Genomic DNA, 15,675 nt, shown 5'->3' on the forward strand with positions numbered 1-15,675 from the left:
GTTTAGAAACAGAGTTCCAGCTCCTATCAAGCTTACTTGAATTGTCCCACAGTTTAATATAGCCTAAGTTTTTCTTACAAAGTAAGAAATGCCTTGGAGGAGGAAAAGAGGTGTTCATTTGTGTTTGTGTGTGTGTGTACACTAATTTTTCAAAGATTATGGGGAACATCCAAAACCTTTATAAAATAGGGGCAAGTAATACAGGCTACCCTCAGGCTGAGAAAACACGAAGGCATTTGGGATCAATTGGAGTTTTGTAACATCTGATTTTATGTATTACAGAGTGTGTAACACACACACACACATCTATGTAGTGTTTGTATCCATGTGATAATTTTATCATGCATCTTTGAGTGCCTCACCTGCACTGTGCCCACTAATCTATCTCCTCTGAGACTACTTCTAGCATTCCAATCCTCTGAGCAACTTCAAAGAACTGCCAGTTAAAAAAAACAAAAACCCAAAGCCTGGCCAGAAAAAAGTTTTCTTATTCACCCCAAACATCATTTAAACAATTAATTGATTTGAGGTCATAGGATAGGAAATATTCAGTCCAGAATGAGTGACTGGTTTAATGTTCACAGCCTCATGACATAAGAAAAGCGTTATACCATTGCAGAGGGATTGGAGATTCCTATCCCGCCCACACAACAAAGCATTTGCTTCTAGCTTTGAACATTGCTGAGATTAATACCATTTGTAAAACAGGGACCTCATTGCCAATAAAGTAAGAAACATATTTCTAGCCTCGGTACGTCACAGCAAAGTGGACATTTATACTGTGACACAAATATGTATGGAAAAACGATTTAGGATTTTTTTAGAAGTTTCTAAAATGCATTAGTTATCATTTTTCTTTGCCTTAGAGGCCTGAAGTGGGAGAAACATACTACTAAGCCAGCCATGCTTCAGAGCCAGAGGGATATGAAAAATAATACTTCAAAAAAATCTTTCATTTTTCTGTAGAATGTGTAAGAATACATAGCAGTTGTATTGCCATTCTTTTGGAATAACCTATCTAACTCATTCCACTTGTAATGTACGCCAGTAAAATCTTTGCATCACACCATCATGTGCTTCCATTTCTAAAAGACAAAAAACTATCATGTGTTCTTAATATTTATGCATATATGTTATATATGAGATATATATCTATAATTACATTTCTGGATCTTATGGTGCATCATTTCCAAGATAAATAAGTGATAAGAACTAACATTTCTATTTATTTGGAAGGCCATACCATTCACTTTCTCCTGCAAATATCTTTAGCTGGTGCTTATTTTTAGGCTTCTAAAATTCTGCCATATGTGATTTGATTATTAGGTTTAGTAGAAACATGGCTAATGGAATCAGTATCATGTCTATAGCAAGCTTTGTGAGTTTTCATTGCCAGTTTTCTGCATAGTTTATACTTTTGTCACTTAAGCTGCACAGAGGTGCTTCAACAATTAATCGCAAACTAGGGGGACTTTTAATGGTGCTCTTCTTGGGATCTTGTGTTAAAAGAAGAAAAGTTCCCATGAGTGAAGTATAAGTTAGCTTTTCCATGGGTGGGGGGGAGGATTGAATTACATTTCTCTCGTTGTCCTTTAAATGAATAGCATAGTTTGGGTGAAATTATCAGGCAATTGCATGCCTTTTATGCAGATAATGCTATTTGATGAAAGCAGTGTTTTGATCTGCTGAGGATAATACAGATCCAGGGTTGGATTCATTGGTGAGAGTAAAGCTGTCTTCTGTGATAACTTCATCTCAGCATGAGGTCAGACGGGGAAAAACTGGGATGGGGGATTAAAAAATGACACAGTCGGAGCAGTATTCAGTTCCCTGCTGTGCTCCTGGCTGCACACTATAGCTTATGTTTCTGATCTGTTATGGTATTGTCTGCTTTTCTCTCCCAGAGCAGAAAGAGATTGCTTAAAACTTTTCCTTTTGCAGCTAGAGGGATTAGTTCAGTGCAGCTTTTTTAATTAAAGAAACTGTATCTTTTTCAAGGCAATTTAAGGCTGCACTAGAAGGCCATCAGCATTCATAACTTAGTGCTATTAACTATAACAGAGCATAGCTATACATTTAATATTTAGAAATAGGCATCAATCTTTAGAATTTTGGGGTTAAAATTGATGATTGAGCCTTTCACTAAAGAAATGATAGTAAATGAATTATTTTCTATACGTAGGAACTTCAAACAACATTGCTTTTAGTTTAGCTGAGCTTCCTTAGGTAAATATCTATGATGACAGTAGAGTGCTTTTAAAAATATAATATGTGGAAATAGTTCTGAGCATATTTCCTCTTCACTTCATTTTTTTACAAAAATAAAAATGTCATCAGTTGAAAATATCTGTAGAATGTACTGAAGTTATTTTTACAATGTACAGTCCTAGATCATTTTAGCTTTATATCAAGCTTCAAAATATAATTGGCCACTAGCTTTATTGATTAGGAATAGGCACATACTCTATGCAGTCGTTAGGCTATATACATTTGAACTGAATTTACAACTCAGTTTAGTCGAGGTTAATGGTTGAAACCTCAAATGTTTCAAATAAGGCCCATATGTTGATCGCTTTACAAAGCATACAGGGACTGTGCTTAGGTTGCAGCATACACATCTCCAACTAAATTCCATGCCAGATCAATTAGAAACAGTTCCCCTGAGCAGACAGGAACAAACAGATTGTTGCCACTACTCTGGTTGAACTCTTGTCTTCTAGAAATGAAAGAAGTCATGTTGAGTACTATGTACTTTACTAGCAACAGTCCAAGGAAATTTAGAAAACTAATATTTTATTAAAATTTCAGGTTAGACACAACAGATAAAAAGCAATTAACATCCAGTGTGTCAACATTTAGTAGCAACTCATCATGTTCCTTCAGAGTTTTTAGTTAGTGGGCTGTTTTTCAGACTTAGTTTATTAGTGATGTTTTATTGACAGGTTTCAGAGTAGCAGCTGTGTTAGTCTGTATCCGCAAAAAGAAAAGGAGTACTTGTGGCACCTTAAAGATTAGCAAATTTATTTGAGCATAAGCTATGCTCAAATAAATTTGTTAGTCTCTAAGGTGCCACAAGTACTCCTTTTCTTTTTATGTTTTGTTGAGAAAACTTTGGTTTCCTTATTGCTTTTCTCCATTACCTTAAATCTTTTTAAAATATATTTTCCTGTGAAATTAAGCTGTGTTTGAACAGTTAATAGTGGGATTGTTGTAATGATCATTAGATTTTTTTTTTTCAAACATGTTCCAATCAAGGAAGGGGAAACACCATCAAGAAACTTAAAAAACTTCATGGGTATGCGCCTTATTTATAACAGAAATTAATCTTTCTGCGGGGAAAAACAATAGATAATCATAAATTCTGCATAAATTTGATGTATGCTATGGGAAACTGAATAGTTCTATAAGAGATCTGTATATTGACTTCTGACTCTAAAAACTATATACATTCTTCTCAATAGGGATTGAGAGTAGTTATCTGATAGTACCTCATGTTCTGGAAGACTGTTGTATCGGTCAGCATCCCCCTTAAATTTCTCACAGAATTGTGTAACTAATGCACAAGGAAGACTATAAAGGCTCTTTGTGATGGCTACTAATTATGATTAGGAAATGATTATGTGGTTGTTTATAAAGCCATAAAATTACCTCAATCAATATCTGGAAGTGACGTAGTAACAATATGGGAAAGTCATTTTTTGTATTCCAAATTATATGCAGACTGTTTCGGGATCTTCTTTGAGAATACAGTAAGGAGGGTCAGCAGTAATGTTCAGTGAAAACATCATTTTCACTAGAGCTCAACCTCACTATAGCAGTGGTTTATCTACAAACTAAGGTAATAGAAAAGCATGACCCGCATTTAAAGGTTGATTTGTGTTATAATCCATACATTAGGTGGCTCCAAAATGAATGTATGTAGGGTCCTATCTTGCCTTAATTAAGGTAATTAAGACATATTTCTCTCTGCAGACAGCCATTTAATTTTATGGCTTTGTCAGTGATCAGATTAGAATATTTGTTTTACAATTTTACCACAATTTAACAGCAGAGGAAAATAAATGTCATGACTTAGTTCTGGCAGTAAAACATGCTAATAGAAATATCTGAGATGTTCCTGTGGGTGTTTTAACTTTTAGCTTATTCTCCCCCCACATCTCCATACTAACTAATACTTGCACAGTGCTTTTAATTTAATATTGACAAATTACTAAAATTTGGATTCCCTCCGGGACTGTTAGCTGTCCAATCCATATGATTTTTAGGAAGTTTTCTTCTACCCAAAGAAGGAGGTATATGATATTTACTAATTTAGTTATAAGAGTTATCCATTTATCCTGGTTTGGTTTTGAATCTTAGATTTAGTCCAAACATGTGTTTTGTCCAGATTCATGCGTGCATCCTCCAGGAAGAGTTTGCTTCAACACCTTCACACACTGAGAGAGCTTTCCAGCTGCAAGGCTCGCTAGGGTTAGTCAGTGTACACCTATACCCAATTAAGTTAGGCAGAGCCACAAATACTCGTTTCTACAATGTGCTTGGACAAATGTAATAACAGTAAAGTACAATTATGAAGTCCAGAGGTTATCTTCTTAGAGCCTTTGTGAAACCTGAGACCCCGATGACCTACAGGAATGCTTTGACATGCGTGTAAAACATGCACAGGAGAAATGAGACAACTCTGCTGTGTTTTCGAACGGAAATACTAAGTAGCTGTTAAGTCAGTCCCTCTCTGATCCTGTACAGGGACAAAAACCATGGAGCTAATTGTACGAAAGAACAAATGGGAATAGTAACTGTCACATTATGGTCAGCTAACAAGATTGAGCAGCCGAAACAAGCATTTTTTTTTTTTAATGCTTTATCCTTATCCACAGTAATGCACAACGCTAGCTATTGAGATCCCATATAGGCAATCTCTTATCTAACTGTCCTAAACCACATTTTGATGCTTACCCCAAAAGCAAAATTGGTAGCTGGAATCAATTTCCTCCGGTATAAGCTGCATTTCAGTGGTATTTGACAGCGAAGGGGTTTTGCGATATGTTCTGTTCAGACACTTGCATATCCTGAAAAGGGTGTATAGTCTTAGAGACAGCAAGCGTTTCCAAGCACTGTGCCATTATCCAGTACATAAAGACTGTGATAACGTACACCTCCAAAAGAACACATTAGAGGAACTTAACAAGTTTGGGAAGTACATAACGACATCTTGAATTTACCTCATCTTCTCGTTTTATTGGTAATTAGTGCAGGAGCCAGTATGTCTTGAGTGAGAGTACATTCTGCTCTCTTCCTTCAGTAACACCTAGACTCAGAGGAGAAAGCAAGATTTACTGATCGTCACATAAAAAAGTCTCTCTATTTAATTCATATAAGGAATGCATATTCTTTTGTTCTGGCGCTACAAAATACAAGCTTATTAGCATCCTAAAACCGTGAAGCTGCTGCTTCTGTTACATTTTTTTAAAAGTCTAGATGGTGATTTTTAGCAAGTTTAGCCACATTTAATGACAGTCTTTAGAAAGATACTAGCCTACAGAGATTTAAAACAAATGTGACTTTACACTTTTAAAATTAGTTTAAACTCTGAAGGCTGAAATGTAATTAAACTTTGTAAGCCTAATCATACTACCTCAGTAAAGTTAGAGTACTAAAAATAATGTACTATGGACTTCAGAAATGCAGACAAGCATTTGACAGTAGTTCATCCTATTGAGCTTTGAATGAGGAAGAAGGTTTATAATCTCTGTATACAACGCAGGAAAATCTTAATTCACTGTGTTTGGAGATGACAAAGTTCATCTTGGTATATCATGAGATTTGGCTAAATTAGAGCAAATGCCTTATCACCCTTAAGAAAGCATTTTGAATATTGACAGCTTGATCGCATTTTTCATTTAACATTAGAACAATATAAGTCAAAAAGAAAAATTATACCGAAGCCCTCGCTTTGGTAAAAGTTGTTTTTAAATTTAACAGTCATTGCTGTTGTTTATACTACATAGATGTATTTATGATGTCTGGTATCAAGTCAAGAATATTCACGTTTATCTAGCTAAATATATTTTGATATAAAGTTAATGTAATATAATCAACATTTTCACATTTTGATTGCTTTCCTAATAGGAGCTCAGAATGTGAGTAGCAGATTTTAATCGCAAAGCAAGTTAATACTGTATACAACTCTATCTTTTTGTCTGTATACTTCATTTTATTATAAGTGTTAAAATGAGCAAATCTAGGTGTGGTGTAAAGAAAACTTTCAAACTGTTTCTTGAGATGTATTTATACTTCCTGCTTTTTGAACCGAAATCCCCATCATTTAAGTAGCACCACCGGAGCCAGGACAGTATACATTTCTGTCCCACTGGTTTATTTTTAGCGTCTTCAGAAACGTAATCTAAACTATGTGTAGGGATTTAGAAACAATTAGCCTGTAATATTTCAACTTTGTAGCGAAAATAAGTTGTTTATATTATAAAATAGCCACAGTATTTCCTATAGATTAAATATTATAATTACGATTGTCTATTATACATGCTGTAAAAATGTTTGATAATGCAGGATGATTGTTCTTTTATGAGGTACACACTGTAATTTACAGATGTGGCTCTCGTTGCTCGTACATCACTCAGGAATCAGTTTAGATGTCCAGATGCATTGCTTCCCAGATTGAACCCTCCACAGTATAAATGCTCGTTAAAAGCAATAGGAGACAAATGGGTAAAACACCATAGAAAAGAAAGAATTGTTGAGTGGATCATAGGTAACACTAACCATGCTTGTCAATAACATCTGTAATATAATTTCCTCGATTACATGGTATTTCCAAGTAATTGCATACCTTGGGAATTTACTAAGAAACTTTTTGGATAATATAGTGGTGTTTCCATTATTGAGTCGGAAAGGTGATGAATATATCTGAGACTGGAATATCAGCATACCGTGGCAGATGGCTCCGGCAGCTAAATGTTTAAAACACTGCTAATTTCATGAACATTAGTGAACGTTCATAGTTGGTGTGTAGAACTTCTTTAAGCCTAAAATGAAAGACGTAAAAAGAGGAATTATGGTTATTTCTCTGTTTTAGAGGAGGGCCAGGGCCAGGATATCCAGGAATATGAATGTGAAGATTAATGTTTATAATGCATTAATGACTGTGTTACAGGTGGATACTTTGTATACAGTCCACTACTGACTCTGACTGCTATCTACTTTTTGTGCCGGTTGGGGCGGGGGAGATTGCTGGAAAAGGAGAGTGAGAGAAGGAGGAAGAAAAATAAACAGAAGTCTCTCTATGCCTGTGTATGTGTACGTGTATGTATGGTTAGGGGGGAAATTTATTTTAAAAGGAAACCTCATAAATTACAATCAGGTGACTCTCAGTGTTGGCCTTTGTTGATATTGTTCTAAGTCTAGCCTACTTTCGAACAATCTTCAAGTAAGGCCACAGAGCAAATACTTCAGCTGTACTATAGCACAGCTAAAATACGTAGGAGAGTGTTTTACTTAAGGGTACAAAGACTTCAGGCTTATCACAAGATGTACGCTTCAGACAACGGGTTGTTCATAAACATCGCAGGTCACTCTCATGAGCTATTTTAAATGGGGTCCGGCTGCTGGGTTTGTGAAGCCTTAATTATACCCCTCTGCTTCCGCATCAATCTTCCTAGACAGTCTCTTGCTCGCTCCCACCTTATCTAGGGACTCAGCTGACCTAATATGCCCAACCTCTGAAACAGCAAGAAAAGTATTTTCTAAGACTATCAGAGGTTTTGAGTACATTGATGACGTGCATGCACTGGGGTAAAAATGGAGTTATTTATCACCATTATCACCCTCCCCATGGAAAAATCAATCAGCCAACCCCCTTGCCCCCAATAAAAACCCGCTCTCCTGGCGCTGGTCGGAGAGAATATATCATAAGGCTGTAAGTTCATTAGTGTTTGCAATCAGTAGCGTGCAGACACCCTCATCAGGGCAGAAAGCTGCAAAGAGCCATTCATCAGCGTGAAGTGTTATTCATGGATGACCCCTAAATCATTGCACTAGTAGTAGATGTACTGATTGGTCACAGCATGGGAGCCTCGGTATTTTACATTAACCAAGGCAGGCGGCAGCGGCGGGGAGAAGCGGGGAAGCAGGCAAAGGTGGTTCAGTCCAGCAAATCCCAGCTGGCAGGAAAACGCAGCCAAGGGGACATCTTTGCGGAAGGGGGAGCAGAGGGGAGCCACTGTCCACTCGGCGGGCGCTGGAGCGGAGGCGCTGGGGATTATAAATGCTCAGGCGGGTCCCCGTCGCCCTGCGCTGGGGAGCGGATCTCGCCCCCTCCCCCTGCTCTGCGCTGGGGCGGCGCATGGTAGGCTCCTCTCGCGTGTGCGGCTGCCTGGCAGGGGCTGGAGCTGCTGCTGAGCCAAGTCTCCCTTCGGGGTTCCCGGTGTTAGTGCACAATTACGTCCTCCCGGCGGCGGTGGCTGCTGGTCCCGGGCACGTTATTGTAGCGTCCTCCCCCTCTCCGGAGCCGCTCCCGAGAGCGGAAAGCAACTCGTCCCCGCGCGCCCTGTCAGCCAGGGGAGGACCGAGCCAGAGGGGCCTGGGGGAGGCGGGGGAGAGGGAGAAAGTGAACTCCTGGGCGCGGTGCATTTCTCTCCCCGCCCACCCCCCCCCCCCGGTTGCCCCAGCCCCTGGCAGGGTGCAGCGGCGGGCAGGGGAAGGAACTTGTAACTCTTTTCCTTTCTTTTCCGCTTTCCCCTCCCCCCCCCCCCGCTTTTGGCCAAGCGCTGGGTGCGTGGTGCTTTCCCTGGCGCCGCTGCTGGGATACTGAGAGCAGGAGAAGAGCCGGAGCGAGCTTGGCAGCCCTGGGTAAGTGGAGCGCTGCTCTCTGTGCTGGTCCTAGTGGCCGGCTGGCGTGTGGCTGTGGGGGAGCTAGCGGGGTGGCGCTGCCGCTGCGAGCGGAGGAGGGTGCCAGGAGCCCGGGGAGTCGGAGAGACTTGCTTAAATCGGGACTTGTGTCCTTCCCCTCCGGGAGGCTGCAAGCGGAGTGAGCCGGTCTGCTGGGAGTGTGTGGCAGGCTCTCCCCCCTCCCCCCCAACACTATTTCCTCTCTCCTGCCCCCGTCTCCAGCATCCCCTCCTCTGAGGGGAACTTGGGCTGCTGGCAGCTGCTGTTTGGTTCCCCACTAAATACCCCACCGTGAGGAGGGGACGGACACGGGGACCACGAGAGGAGGAAAACGCGCCGAGCAAATGAGCGGAGTTTTTGTAGAAAGAGCTCATCCGAGTTCTGTGCTTCTCCCTGCTGGCGATGCTCTCCGCTTGCGTGGTGCTGCTGTTCCCAAACGTGGGTCTCGCAGTCCTTGCTGAAACGATGCAGTGAGTAAGCGTACACACACTACTTATCCCAAACATACACTTTGTAGGCTATCAAAGGTGCGGGCTTGCACGTTATTGCATTCTAGTGTAGATCTAGTGCAGAGAGATCTGCTACCACAGCAGTTTCATTTATTTTCTCACGTCACTTCATTACACTTGGAAGATAAATGAAAGTGTCCAGACTTTTATTTTGTAAGAGTAATGGAAGTTGAAGAAGTGTAAAAGGTTGCCCTGATTTGACTTGTGGTAGATTTTAACATGGTTCATGTTATCTGTGATCTGTATGCTTAAGATTGTCTTTATTCATAGCACTATATTTCTTATCTTCTGACAATGTATTTGTCAAACGATTGTAGGCAGTGGCAGACCCCATTGGGTGGTCTGTACACTCTGGAAATAGAAATATGTTCAGGTTTTCCCTGTTCTTTCTGTTACTTTAAAGAAGAAAGAAAAGAGAACGGGCAGGAATATTCTTTTTACTTGTGTTCAGTAAATTGCAAAGAAAATGTAAAATACATAGCATTAATATGTAGTGACTGAAACAGATTCCAAGTTGCTGGCGTTTTGTTTGTTTTGATCTAATGATATTATTTAAATTTCCTGTATTTTTGTTTTCTTTCTTAGAAGAATACTGTGCTTGATATGGTCAATCGTGTCAGTGCCTGTGGTTTGTGTGCTAAAAAGTTTTATATTGTAAACTTCACTTTATAACCAAGTAATTTACCATATTAAAATACACAAAAAATAGCCTGTATGTGGACCTACAATCTTAAGTTCTAATATCAGTCATTACTCTGTGGTCTTCTGCAGTTCAAGGTTCTTTCAAATTTGTTTATATTTAGATTCAAAACCGTTTTTAGTGTGAGAATAGTGAAATAGTCTGCATCTGTACTCACTAAATGTGATAAACCTGTTTGACATTAGAAATTCTTTAACTTTACAAATTGTTATCCTTCTTTGTATGATATCCAGTATATTGCTTATTTTGCTTCTAGATGCAGATGTTTTGTCTTAACTATATTTAACAGTTTAAAAAAATTCTATGCATAGGTAAATTCCAGTATCGAGTTTCAAAGCACAAATTTTAATGTAAACATGATACCTCTATAAGATAACTAATGAACTTAAAACGGCAAATTATATTACGTGCATGTTCCTTGAAGAAAACTACAATAAACACAACTATAATTCCCCCTAAAAACAAAAAAACCCCACACAAACAAAACTGAACAAAAAACTGATATTCAGGATTACAAATAAATGCACATTAAGACGATTGTGGAAGAATTTCTATACATATGTTCTATACCAAAATGTAATTGTATGTAAATACAAAACAGGAAAAAATATACACTCTTAGACCTTAGAATGGACTGTTGATTATATAAAATAAAAATGTTAAAGTTGTCTAGAACATTATTTTTCAAATTGTGTTATATTACACTGCTGTGTGGGTTCCTTTTTTTTTTTTTTGGTCACTATGGACTTGTTACATTACTTATGTAGTCTCATAAACTAGAAGACAGGCTACTGTGTGTGTGTATATTTATAAATTTATATTTTATTTATTTAAATTTATAAATAATACTAAATAAATATTTAAATTTATATTTTTATATAGAAGTGAGCTAATTTTACATGTGTAAAAACTGAAAGATATAGGATGGTCAAATAGTTTTTCCATCAAAAATAAATCCTTTTTGTTTAAAATTTAGTGGAAAGGGGAAAACTCCAGAGCAACATTCATAATCCGGTTAGTAAGTTAAAACTGGTACTTCAGTTAAACCCCTTTTGATTGAGGAGTAATTATCCTATACACAAACAGCCAAGCTGGTAGGATATACCAAAAGAAAATGGATTTAAAGATACAAATCAATGTGCAAATAAACAATTTTTATTGGAGATAAACCATACAAATACTAGAAAATGAAATTTTGGCAAAGTTGAAGTTCATTACATTGTCGTCTTCTCCTAGAAATATAACAGTTAACAAACTATAGTTCCAGTTCTGTAAGGTGCTGAGCACTGTCAACTGCATTGAAATCAATGAGCCTTATCCAAAACCCATGAAAGTGAAGGAAAAAACTCCCATTGACTTCCATGGACTTTGCATTAGGCCCAGTAGGAACTGTGAGCGCTCAGCACCTTGTGGGATCAGACCATGTGTACAAAACTGCATTGTGCTATGTAGACCTGAAAGAAAATGCAAATAACTTATAGTAAAACTTTGGGACTTGTATTCTAACGTGAGATTGAATTTACTGAAGTTAATGCTGACATATAAAATTCTAACTTGTAGAAAATACATATCCCTATTTAAACATACTGTAGGAATGAAAAAAATCTGAAGGAAAATCTCTTCCAAATACTTTTCTCTTGAGATAACTTGTTATGCACAAATATATAGTATTTTGCTTGATCAGTTTGACAAAGACCATGTTTGAACTACTGTATGCATGAAATAGACATGTTAAATCTGAGCACAGAAAATATATGGTATTCCTAATTCTATTTTAGAAGCTTATTTTACTTTATTACTTTACTACTTGTTTTCTTGTATGTGAACTCTTCTAACCACTTTGCTATTTTAACAGATATGGATTGCGAATTTGCCATTTTAGCCCACTGCAATTAGTCTTTCTGCTAGTTTATTCAATTGAACCCTGTTTATCAAATAGGATTCTACTGTATTATCATGAAGACTTTGGTTGGGTGCAAGAAATTTCTCCCTTCCCCAAATAACTCATTGAACTTAGGGAGTTCTTTTATGGCACTTGTCTTTACTTTCAGTATGAGTGACAAGTTGCACAAATATAGGATCAATGAACTGTATCATATTAAAATGTAGTGTTAATGTATGAAGGCTTCCAATTTTCAGTAACCTTTTATTTAAAAGCCCATAGTTAAGATGGGTTCTACATTGTCAGTTACACAGTTTTTGAAAAATAAATCTTTAAAGTTTTGGAAGTTACAAAGGCTTTACAGTAGAAATGTGCACTTTAAAAAGCTTTCCTTTTTTTAGTTCTAAAACTGATTAATTGCTATGTCTTATAAACCCTGATTTATTTAATACTTTTTTTTTTCATACCAAGCATTACCATTATGAAGCTCTCCTTATAATTGAGATTAATGTTTCTGAGCAAAGAAGTGATTTGGAGGGCTGCATTCATTTTGAGTGCTGTTCTAATCAATTTTAGATACAGCGTTTCACAATGTATCAGTCTGCATCCAAACCGGCCTTATTATGTAGAATTAACTTGTTGGTGATTGATAGCAGGACTGCTCCAGCTTGAGAAGTCATTTGTTTCAAAACAAGTGTTATGGCTTCTAAGAGTTTCAGACTATTGGGTCACACTACTCGGATGCCCTTTCTGTGGCCTGATTGAAGCTTTATAGAAGAGTTAGAGAAAATGAGGCTGTTTTACGAACAATTAATTCATGCATCTTTGAATGTTGTTTTTAAACTGCTGCCTAGGTACAAAGTCATGTATTTCCTTTAAATCTGGAATGATAAGAAATTATTTGTAAATAATACTTTACTATGATACTGCGTGTCTTGAACATTATTTTGAAGAATAACTTGTTCTTCTAGAAAGGCATAAATATTTCGACTTCCCAAATCATAAATAATGGGAATGGTCTCTGTGTACAATATGTAAACCTACTGCTGTGTGATATAACTTTTCTGTTTGAGGTGTTCGATATAACCCAGGTAATGAAAGGTAGTGCATGGGGAAGTAATTCTTTATCCTTTTCTAAAAAGAGTAAGGATAGTAGATGTTCTCATGCCTGCTGTGATATCTGCATGTTTTGTTCTGTCTTTATATCTTCTACCTTGTCTTCATCAGCATTTTGTTATAGACCAAAAGTACATGTTTGCGTTTTACTGCTGTGTGACACACAAATATATGTAGTTCAATAGAACTCAAATCAGGATGACAAGATTAAAACAATGTGGTATGAAATAAAGCAAAGAAATAGAGGGTCCTTAAAAAACAACAAACAAAAACCCCAGTGAGTTGTGCCAGGTCTTTAGTTTGGTGTTGCTTTCATTCATGTATGGTCTGTCCAGTGGTTTTAATCTCTGTCACACTATTGACACTAAATACATGGCTGATAGATTTTTACTTTAGACAAAGTTTAGATAATTCTGGGTGTGTTACAATTAAACTATTGAATATAAGTGTTTTCAGAGTTAGTTTTGCCTAATCACAAGATACAGAAATTATGAAATGTTTGCCCAATTACATAGTTAAATATTAAACACAACTACAGAAAGGCTGGTGGTGTTTGTGGAAGAACCATGCATTCTTTTACATGTTATCTTACTGTACGTGTTCATCTTAACCTGTAGCTGAAATAGCCGTGACAGAAGTCCAGAACTCTCTTACAAAGGGAATAATCTTTTTCAACAAGTTCCAGAGTACAGAATAATAACACTTGCAATAATAACCTTTAGAGTCTCTTTCCAGACTGATGTCTGTCTGCATTGCATGCATACATTTTTTTTTTCCAGTGCAAGTTTGGAATAAATATTATTCACATAAAAATGATATAAAATCTTTAACTGATACAAGATAGAAAATTCATAGTGAAGATTGAAACTCTGTCTAATTTCCTTTGTTGTGTCAAGATATGTCATGTGTCTAGGAACAGGGTGTACATCTATGTATATTATAACACTGAGACTCAACAGACAAGTTAAAGATCAACTGGCAATCTTACTTTGAATTTTGGCTTTCATTAATATAAACTTAATTGTTTAGTGTGTGTGTGTGTGTGTGTGTGTGTCTGAAAGTTAATCGTCATGAATCCAGACAAAACCAACCATTAAATTATATCCAGGACACTGAATTGGGCTCAACATTTTCCAGTGCTAAGTTAATATCTCTTGCAAACCCATTGAAATCAGTAGGACTAGGTGGGGTCTAAATCTGGCTGGCTATATCTATTGTGCAAATTCTTTATTGTAAATTACTTGTGTATGATAGATTGTAATGGCTACTTCAATGCAGTTAGTGTCCATTCTAATCTGGCATTCATGCATGCACATCAAATCTGTTTTTTAAAAAAACTATTTTCAATTTCAGAAAAGAAACTATCTGTTTAGGACATTTTTTTGATCAACCTTTAAAAAATTTTTTTGCGGTAATTAAAAAGAAATCAAAAGATAGTGTGCTGAAACATTTTAAAGTGAGAAATCTTTTTTCATTTATCAGTCTGCTGTAACTAGTATATTTCTTGAATTTGTTTTTGCTTTAAAGATTATTGCAATTACTACATTATTTTGCAGAAAACTATCTGCCAGCTTTATTTTTATACTGTTTAAAATATTCCTCTAATCTAAAGAAAGAGAATACTTTCTTCTAATGACATACATGGTGTTCTAAATCAGTATAACCAACTCTCCATAGAGAAGGAACAGAGAGTCAGATCTTCAATGCATGATTCATATGAAGGTGGTATTGTTCGTGGTTTTTTTTTTTAAATTGGGCTGGGTGTAAATGTGCATAATTGCTGCATTTTCAAGTTTTTCTGTGTGACTTTATACAAAGTATCCCCTTTTGGCGAATCAGATTTCATTGGCACAAATTTAGTATTTAATCTCTATACCTACTTTTTACATCTCGTTTATTTCCAATGGAATGTTTTCAACTTTTTAGTACTTCTGTTACTTTAAATGAATTAACTGATTATTATTTATTTTTTTAGGGATTTATTCGACTTTGAGGCAGACATGTGACTCTTTTTTTTTAACATTCATATCTTATGTGCCCATTGAGTGGAAAGTAGACTATTTTTTATTAAATGTCTAGTTAGAATTTTTAATTGAAGTTTTATTCTTACTAAGTTTTTACATCCAAATTACAGAAATCTGATGTAGCATCTTGTATTAATATTTTGCGTTACAGCTTTAAGTATGGAGGTGAAATAATTGTCCCTATAGTAAATCAATAACCTATGGAAATAACAATCCTAAAAATGAATACTGACAGTAGTATAAACCATCAATTGTCTATTGATACTGTAAAATGTGGTAGCGAAGTCAGTTTGCGGTTTGTGCTGCATTACTTTCTGTCAGCATGAAGCATTTTTATTTTGATTTTTAAATAACAGTAAAATCACAGTAGACTGGGGTCCAATGTGTTCTATTTCTTCATTTGAGATTTTACAATTTCTGATAGTTTAAGAAAACTATTCCCGGTGCTGTAATTGGTGAAGCATAGATTTAAAATATGGATTTTCTTCTCTTGAGAGAGAGAACACAATAGACAACCACATTTCAGAGTCTTTAAAAGAA

The 15,675-nt window shown here is 36.7% G+C and overlaps 1 protein-coding gene across 21 annotated transcripts in view; it reads left to right on the forward strand.

The window, feature by feature from the left end:
• TENM3 (teneurin transmembrane protein 3) overlaps positions 1 to 15,675 on the forward strand; it is a 1,226,612-nt gene that overhangs the window by 584,719 nt on the left and 626,218 nt on the right. The window contains exon 1 of one of the 21 annotated variants that reach the window (XM_074951195.1): positions 8,782 to 8,865. The exons of 19 other annotated variants lie outside the window; for them this stretch is intronic. The gene's annotated coding sequence lies outside the window, so the exon portion shown is untranslated. Of the gene's footprint in view, positions 1 to 8,781; positions 8,866 to 9,139; positions 9,375 to 15,675 lie in introns of those variants that run through there. One more of the 21 variants, XM_074951196.1, reaches the window with a different exon arrangement.

This window comes from Natator depressus, chromosome 4 (assembly GCF_965152275.1).
Source record: "Natator depressus isolate rNatDep1 chromosome 4, rNatDep2.hap1, whole genome shotgun sequence".
NCBI classification, from domain to species: Eukaryota; Metazoa; Chordata; order Testudines; family Cheloniidae; genus Natator; species Natator depressus.